This window comes from Opisthocomus hoazin, chromosome 1, assembly GCF_030867145.1.
Source record: "Opisthocomus hoazin isolate bOpiHoa1 chromosome 1, bOpiHoa1.hap1, whole genome shotgun sequence".
NCBI classification, from domain to species: domain Eukaryota; kingdom Metazoa; phylum Chordata; class Aves; order Opisthocomiformes; family Opisthocomidae; genus Opisthocomus; species Opisthocomus hoazin.
The window spans coordinates 148,422,737-148,432,441 of NC_134414.1; positions in this window are offsets into that span (position 1 = coordinate 148,422,737).

Genomic DNA, 9,705 nt, shown 5'->3' on the forward strand with positions numbered 1-9,705 from the left:
TCTTTTCCTTACCTTACTGCACTTCCTTACTGCACTTCCTTATTTTTTCCCATTTCTTTAGTCTCTATTTCCTCAGCACAGCCTTTCTCCTTGATCTTAATAGCAAGTGACACTAAGAATAGCTGATCCTTGTAGTGGAATAATCAGAGAGTATTTCTAAAAGAAATACTTGCTTCATCCTTCGAGTCTGAATCTTTGCACTTTGCAAGTCTTCTCATTCTGTCTTTCTCTAATTACTTGTTTAATGGATTTTCAAATCTCTTAAGTCCTACAACTTCAGTAATCTCTCTGTATGTTTCATCTGACATCTAGCCACTAATACTAACAGGAATTATTTTCAGCTCTCTAAACCAGTATTTTTTTCCCTGTTGGCTTGCTAAATCCAAGAATATTGCTCACTTTGTCCCATCCCACTACCCTTCCCTTCTATTTTTGTCACGCTACAAGCTCATACATTATCACATCTGTCTCAAGGAGGTGAGGGTGTAGGGACTGAAAAATGGCTGAACTGCTTGTCTTGGAGTTCTGATCAGCAGCATAAAGTCCAGCTGGAGGACAGTCACTAGTGGTGAGCCTCAGGGGTTGATACAATACAATTTAACATTTTCAGTAATGACTTGGACAATGGGACAGACTGCACCCTCAGCAATTTTTCAGATGATACAAAATAGAGAGTTTACACATGTTGGTTGTGCCACCATTCAGAGGAACATTGACAGGCTGAATAAATGGGCAGAGGGAAACCTCTTAAAGCTCAATAAAGTAAAATGCAACATCCAGTACCTGGGGAAAAAATAACCTAATGTACCAGTGCATGCTGGGGAACAACCAGCTGGAAAGCAGCTTTGCAAAAACAAGGATGTAGGAGTCCTCATGGAAAAGTTGCAGATAAGCTAGCAATGTGCACTTGCAGCAAAAAAGACAAACAGCATCCGCGACTGTGCGAAGAAAAGTGTTGCCAGAAGATCAAGGAAGTTATTACCCTCTACTTTGCACTGGTGAGATCACATCTGGGATACATGTTCAGTTCTAGGCTCCTCAGCGTGAGAACTGTGTGGACATGCTGTAGCAATTCCAGCAAAGGGCCACAAAGATGTTTAAGGGATTGGAACATCTTTCATATGAGGAGAGGCTGAGGGATCTGCGTTTGTTTAGCCTTAAATAGAGAAGGTTCAGGGAGGATCTTATTCATGGGTTTGAATGTCTGAATAAAGAAAACAGTCAGACATTCTCAGCAGTGTAACAGGCATAAATTCAATTACAGAAAATTCTGTTTAAACATAAACCTCCTCTTTTACAGTAAGGGTAGTCAAACACAGGAACAGGCTGCCCAGCTGTGTTGTGTAGTCATTGAATATCTTTGGAGATATTTAAAACCTGACCAAACACTGAGCAAGCTACTCTAGCTGACAATGATTCAAGAGCAGGGATTGGCCTAGACAATCTTCAGACGTTCCCTCCAACCTCAAGCTAGTCTATGTGATTCCATAAGTGGAATGTTAAAGCCAAAGAGTCTTAAATATTCTTTTAATTTCTGAGGTGTTAGCATAAATAAATGCTAATTTCTAAATTGACTCTCACACACCCAGGAAAGCGGAGGATACATTTTTCTGTACCCAGTCAGTTGAGTCTGTCTCTGTACTTTCAGTTTTCTTTCTGGAGATGACTTACACTATCTGCAGTGGACAGAAGCAAGATACTTTAAAGGCAATAGAAACAGTCCCATTAACATCAATAGGTTTATGATCAAGGTCCTGCTCAGTTAGCACTCTTAATAAGTTGAAAAGCAAATCCGAGTCCTAGACTCATAGCAATAGTTATATTAGTTACTGAAACTATCAGGGGCATGCATTCCATTTACTGACTTTAAAGTCAATTAGGAGAGATTTTATATTAAAATTAATTTTTCCGAAAGAAAGACTTTCTGCCTTCATTAATCCTAGGAAATCCTAGAAAGAATGCCATAGACCACTGCAAAGTAAAAGCTTCACTTGCCCTTGAAGCTGCAGGAGTGCCAGCTATCCTCAATTTTTTGCACCTATACCTATCCCAGTCCAGGCTACCTAAAGCGATAGGTCCACTCCAGTCACAATGCTGATTTCCTGCTTGCATTCCCTTGAAGCTCAATAGAGGGGACAACTAAGACACTTCAGGAGGAACCATTACAGCTTAAGCTTGTGTAAATTAATTACCTTAAAAGACACAGCCTATTGTATGAATCCCAGTTAACAACCACCAAAGCTGAATTAATTCTAACCAGAAAGATGAAAGATCCTGTGGGCCACCATTAATTCCCTAAGCAGCTCACTCTTCATTCACCCCTCTGTTTCTCCTCAGCATTTTTTCTTCTTTAGTGTTGTCAAAATGCCTGAGGAAAGGAAAAACAGTTGAAAATATCTTCCTGCAGAGAACAGAGCTGGGAAGAATTCATCTCACTAGTTCCTGAAGTCAGTGTGGAAAAGAAACAGGGTGAGTTTCAAGGGAAGATTCTGTGGGAATAGGTAGGAAAATCCTAGTTTAATCATTTTGATCCTTGCCTATTCTCCACTTTTTTCACTGTCTTTTCAAAAAGTCTATTTGACTGGCAGTTTGTTGTTGAACTACTGCTTGATTTCCAAGGGGTGTGTGTGTGTGCGCCTTGAAGGGGCCAGGTGGATAACAGATGAATGAGCAGGCTATTCTGGCATCATTTAGAAAAACTTTCAGCATGACTCTTGTTATTGATCCAGCTGTTCTCATCCACTTGAAGACACTAATATAAACAGTTCCTGCAACCCCTTCTCACTCCTTAACCTTGCTTTGACTCCAGCCATAACCCTGCTCTTTCCTTCTTACAGTACATAATTTCTGTCTCCCTGTAAATTTCCCTCATGTGAGATAGCTTTCACTTATTTCACTGATTTCTCTGTCCCAGAATGGGAAGGAAATTTACAATTGTGTCAGTCACTCCAGGGGCTGCAGTCCAAGAAGTGGGGAATCTGCTTTACCAAAAAAAAATAACCTATTCTGCAGGACATTCTCTGCAGATGGGCAAAGCACAAGAAATGTTGTTGTTTTATGGCATGAAAACAGTCTCTCAGCATAAAGTACTTTCAGTTGTAGAGGCAAAGTGAGCAAGACATTCACTGAAGATGAGTATTTGGCATGGGCTTCCAGAATCTGGAATGCTACCAGCAAGTTCTGCACAGTTGGCAGCTTATGATGATATAATTGCTAAAAACTGCAAAGATTCTGATAATGGCTTCAACAGCTGTGCCACAGATCAAATAATTTACACAATCTTATTCAAGTCACATTTATCCTAGCCCCCCCAATTCCAAGCTCCAAAGTCTGTCTGAAATCAGTTCAAGCTCCATGGTCAACCGGTGCACAGGGAGGGTTATTCACTAGACCTAATCTATTAAGAGACTAAAGCTCCTCAGGACCTACTGAACTTACTGAAAGAAAAATCCTTCCCCTTTGGGATGCTTCTGATGATCTGCACCACACACAAGGAGAGTATTCCAGTCACAAAGTCTGGTTGATAAAGTCTTACAGTCCCGGGAGACTGGTAGTACTGCTATCAATTTCACTTGACAGAAGATTGACCCAGTTATTGAAATTTCTGAATATCCTCTAAAGGACAAGTATATTTCCTTATGTAAGACCTCAGTTTTAATTCAGCACAATTCAGTATTTGGGATAGGAGTAATTTATGCCAAAGCTGTACCAAGTCTAGCATCCATGTTAGTTGCAAGGAACTGATACTATTTAGGGCTAGGCTATACTCCATGTAGATAAGTTGTAAGGAACACTCATGAAAGTCAGATGAAGATATGGAAAGACTGTATGCTTTGACACAAGCAATTTGTGAAAGGGAGAAAACTTTCGTTTGCGCTTCTGCAAGAGCAGGCCACAGTTAACAGTGAAATCAAGCTCAAGGTTATTTACTCCATCTAGCGCTCTCTAGTGCTGTATTAAGAGCTAGTGCTCAGGGGACTTCAAAATATCATTCTTGTACAGCTCTAATTGATTTCAAGGTTCTATAATTGTGTTTATAAGGTACTGTAACCCAACATGTCAGGCAGAACTTTTGTTATCTGAGGTTGTTGTTTAACCTGGCAGCTGGCAACTAAGACAGCCACTCACTCACTCCTCCCCTTCCCCTCCGCAGAATGGGTTGGAAAAATGAGCAATAGGTAGAACTCACGGTTTGAGACAGACAGTTTAATAAGACAACAAGGTAAATACTAGTAATAATGATAATAATGAATATGCAAAACAAACTCTATACAATGTCATTTTTTTACCACCTGATGACTGATTCACAGCCAGTGCCCAAGCAGCAATCGCAGAACTCAGAAAACTGAATTTTGCAAAACTCCCAAAAAAGATCGAACTCCTGGGAAAGTTTGAACTCCCAGCCAAGAGAGGATTCAAACTCACAGAAACAAAAGAATAAAAGATTCCTGCCCCTTGGCCAACCCCCACTTATAAACTGAGCGTGACGTCCATGGTATGGCATATTTGCGTTGGCCAGCCTGGGCTGGCTGCCTGGCTGTGCTCCCTCCCCGCTCCTCCACACTGGCTCATTAGCTGAACATGGGAAACTGGAGAAAAAAAAAAAAGTCCTTGATGTCATACCAACAACTGAAAACTTCAGTGTTATCAACATTCTTCTTGTACTGAATCCAAAACATAGAGTTAATTTTCCCCTCAGTAGCTGCTATCCCAGCCGAAACCAGGACAGAGGTACATAAGAATTCCACTGAAGTCAGAAGTAGGAAGGTGAGACTTTAATCACTTTGAGCAAACCCTAATGTTTTTGGAATGTAAGTACTCTCTGGATCATATTCTGTGATTCCAGAGTTCTTCCTTCCTGTTTGGGCTGCTCTCACTGTTTGGGCATTCACTTGCTGCTAGTCTAGCCTTTTGAAAATTAAGTGTGATGTTTATTAAATATTTTATTATGCAGCATCCTGCAGCTTCAGGGCATGCTGAAGGGCACTTCTATGAAGTTTTATTGCAGATGTCAATAAATGTGGTAATATTTTGAGTGTGATTCTTCAGAGTGTTCACCCTACATTCTGTTTCCCTACTTAGTTTCCCTTTCCTGGATGCTGGAATAGATCTTTTTGTAACTGTCATCAAAACAAAATTTGAATCAGTTATGATTGATTCTGAATGATCTGAGTAGGATGGTGTTTTAGTGGCACAGAAACTCACAAGAGCTTTCTGCACAGCTGGATGTGAGGGGCCCACTATTATCTTTGCCTGTCCATACTCTTGGTAGGACATGAAACAAGATCTGTTCCTAAAGCCATTTATACATGTTGACATAGGACTGAGCCCGACCAAAGCAGTTCTTAATCTCTGGACTGGAAAAGCCTTCTGGTCCAGAGGCAGTTCATGGCGAGAGGGGACCTAACTTGCAACCATTTGATCAAGAAAACATTGTCTTGCTACTAAATCTTTATTTTAGAGCAACCTATTTTGCATAACTGTGTTTCCATTTTTCCCAATAAAAGAGAGCTTCATGGCAAAGTGTGCCAAGGATTTTTTTGGTGAAAGATACTAATTAGGACCATAGCTTGTTATTGGTAGTCACAGGGAGAACATGTTTGTTAGGTAGCTTGCAATATCACTCATTCATATCATTGGCTTTTACATTCGTAAACCTGAGAATAGAAATTGTCCAAGTAAACAGTCCTTTACTTTTTCCCCAGTGGTCAGTTCATGCTGTGTCCACTGTTTATATGCTCCTACTGAATACTTACAAATACTCTTTAAGAACAGCTTTTCCTTCCCTTCTCTCTTCTCATAGCTTTCTACTAGCTTTTTACTGCACTTCATTTCTCTCCCCTTCTCAGAACAAGGTTTCTGACCTTCCACTTGCTGACTCCATGACTTACTGACTTTACACAAGGTGGACTCATTCAGAGTATTCACACAAACCAGTCTTATGAAATTATTCAAGTGTACTGAATTATGCTGCTGAGCCATTAAATTTTGCTGTGAACTAGCCCAAGAAAGGAACAAAGAGGCCGATGAAATCTTTGCTTTCTTTTGCTCGGTTAACATCCTGATGCCATTAAATGCTACAGTTGTCACATGTGTGCTTTGGATACCTTCTGAATTTTTTGTCTGATTGAAAGATAACAGAAACAGGCTTAAAGATCTTGGGTACTGTCTAACTTACTGAAGTTAATACTGAATAAGATTTACATTTACCCTGTCATTGATGTTGCTTAAGAATAATGCCATTGATGTCAATCACAAGAAGAGAATTTGGCTTCCCCTGGGCTACTCAGACATGGAAGAGATGTTGACGTGGACCAAATAATAGCAAAAATCAAGGTGCCATGGGTGTTGGCTCAGTTCTTCAGAGCTCAGGGATGCACTGAATGACTGGTATCTTTTTTCAGGCCTGAAAGGAGAAGGTTTAATAGACTTCCACAGTTATGGGAAATTCTGTTTTGCAAACTGCATACCAATAAAATACTAAAAAAAAAAAAATTCTTCTCACTTTAATTTGGAAAACTAGAATGTGATGGAACAACTTGTGATGTCTCTCAAACAGATGGCTCTGGCAGGAGGATCTGGCAGTCAGGCAGATAGCATTCTTGAGTGTCTTCCTCTGATTGAATATATTGTTCTTAGTTCAGGTGGGCAGTCAAGTTGATGTCAATGCTAGTGCAGAACATGGGTTTTGAGAGGGAATGCAGAATTTCTTCCCACATGTCGTTATTTTTAAAGCATGAAAAGATTGCAAAGACAGCATCCATCTTTGTAAAAAGAGATCGTGGTTTTCTGAGCCAATGTACGTATATTTTTACATAATGTTCACAGCTAAGTCACTGCACAGCTGCAGTTCCTCTGCGGAACTGCAGGAGGCGTTGTCTCAGGAAACAAGAAGTTGTGCAGGCAAGGCATAAGACTTTCAGCCAACAGTGACCCGCAACAATAGACTTTAATTATGAAGAATATTTAAAAGCAAAAAACGAAAACAAAACCACAAAAAGACCAAACCAAAACATAAAGAGCTACTGGATTTCTAAGTTGTTTGTTTGATTAACAGTGGCTTAGAGAGGGAAAAAAAGCTCACCTTCACAGGCACATCTGAAAGGTTTAAGAAACAGAACTAAGAAAGAGTTGAAAGAGACAAAGCCCATGTGTTTCTGAATGAAAGATGACTTCCATCCAGGATAAGAGACATCTAGCAACTTCCCCTTTGAAAACGTCGTTCTTTTGCTGTTTAATCTGAGGCTTCTTGCATCTCCCTTTGAAGCATCCGGTACTTGCCTCAAGGCCAGTCTACCCCTTCCGTGTTGCCCTTAGCGTGTGATGGACTCAGTTTCTGTTTGGCTGTATGTTTGGAAAGAAGGGGAAGAAACATGCATTTTCTTTCTGTATCTTTCCAATTACAGCAGAAATAAACTGTCTCTACTGACACCCTAGGTGTTAAATTAAATGCCAAGCATATTTTGCTGCAAAATTGCTTTTATTCTTGCCACATTTATCTGGATATGCCATGTTCAGCTTCCAGTGAAGGAAGATGAAAACCACAGTGTTGCACTTCAGATCCATTAACGCAGGGGATGTTTATAAAATGCCTATTCTTTCATCCCCTTCAAAGTTCCAGACATCACTGCTAAGAATATTTTATGATTTCCAGAACCACAAGCCCACATGCTCTCTAACAGTGGCATTTTGCAATTGTCCAGCCACATAGAATTAAATGCCTTCACCAAAAACAGGAGAATCATTTTGTGCCTTAGGTTTTCTTGTGAAGTCAATCAAAAAATCTTCACTAAAATTCATTTTCAGCACATCGCTAATGAAATATTCTACTAGTAGTGCCACTATTTGTATTTTTAATAGCTAGTTTCTGAAGCCAAGACATCTACCATATTTTTGTTATGCAAGGTTGTGTGTTGAGTCTGTGCTTCCACGTCTCTGGCACAGTACATTTTCCCATGTGTATTGATGTAGCTTTTTATCCCATGATGCTACTTCCTTTGTTCAGGATGGTATATTTAAAAATGAAAAGCTGAGAATATCTGTTCACTCTGTCTAAACCCTGCAGTGTGTAAGCTAGACTGAGACAGCCACTTTCCACGCTTTTCTGGTGTTATAACTCAGAAGTACCAGGAAATAATATTACTGCAAGAAGAATCTGTATCCCCATGCTCTACTTTCTTCCTGTTTGATAGTATGTTCCAGCCTTGACAGGGTAGGAGTGGGTTCCAGCAAGCAAAAAGATGTTTGCCACAAGCCCTTTGGAGGGAGGAGGAATTCTGAGAAGGTCCCGTGCTCAATTTTTTTGCCTTGAGTGTTACTTCATTGCTCTGCGTAGTTCAGCAGAGACCAGAAGTCACCTCTTACTTCCAAGACCTAGGAGTTGCCTATTACTTTTCACGCTTGGACAGTTCTTAATCAGGGCAGCGTGAGGTGCAAAGAGACAGGGGATCAGAGAAGTAGCATTTTAATTTAAACACTGGAGCTGGGTGTAAGGTGATGGAAAAGCAAACCCCATCTCTGTGTGATTTCCTTGGGTATTTATTCGCTTTTCTGTTGTTTTTTTATATATGAAAATCCTGGAATGTATATCCCAGGTCTAATCTGCTATACTTCTTGAAAAAGTTCCCGCCCAGGATCCACACAGGTGGCTGCAGTGTCTTTCCCCCTAAAGCCAAGTTCTGTGCACTGATCCCAGCGCTGCAGTAGCAGTTGTGGTCTGTGGGGTCCTGTCATCGGCTGGTGTCCCTGTGCAGTCCCCTTTGCGACAGCAGTTGAGGGTTACAGGTCTGTGTGTGGAGGCGGATGTGGAACCTCAGCAGGCTGAAAGGGACAGCAAGGCTGCCCCAGCAATGGTGGTAGCAGAACGGAAGCTGCTGCGGTCATTTTGCTATACAAAACCTGATTTTAAATAAAAATAGAAAAGTTTTTGCCAATGAATTGGAGCAGGGTGGGTGGGAGGCAGAGGAGTGGCAGAGGACTACTGCAGCATGAGGAGGAGAGTAAAGAAGCAGAAATGTCCAGGCAGTGAAACAGGTCTGCCCAGAGCCTGTGTTGTTACTCTCCTTTCTTGTTTTCCTGATGGGGATGCATCTGGGCCCAGCTTTGCTTTAGCAGCCCTGGAGGGGGGTCTCTATGTTCTCTGGGGCACTGACCAAGTGCTCCGAGTTTCATGAGGTGACATGGCCCTTCCGATTGCTGTCGTGCCCCAAGTGGTGATACCCACCCACAAAAATGATCAGAGGGCTGGAACACCTCTCCTATGAGGACAGGCTGAGACAGTTGGGGCTGTTCAGCCTGGAGAAGAGAAGGTTCTGGGAAGACCTTATAGCAGCCTCCCAGTACTTGAAAGGGGGCTTATAAGAAAGATGGGGACACGCTTTTTAGTGGGGCCTATTGCAGCAGGACGAGGAGTAATGGTTTTAAAGTAAAAAAGGGTAGATTCAGACTAGATTTAAGGAAGAAATTCTTCACCATGAGGGTGGTGAGACACTGGAACGGGTTGCCCAGAGAGCTGGTAGATGACCCATCCCTGGAAACATTCAAGATCAGATTGGGTGGGGCTCTGAGCATCTGGTCTGGATGAAGATGACCCTGCTCATTGCAGGTGGACTAGACAATCTTTAAAGGTCTCTTCCAACCCAAACTGTTCTACAGTTCTATAATTTTCAGCATTGGGGCAATAGCCTGGTGACATGGGAGGCAAGG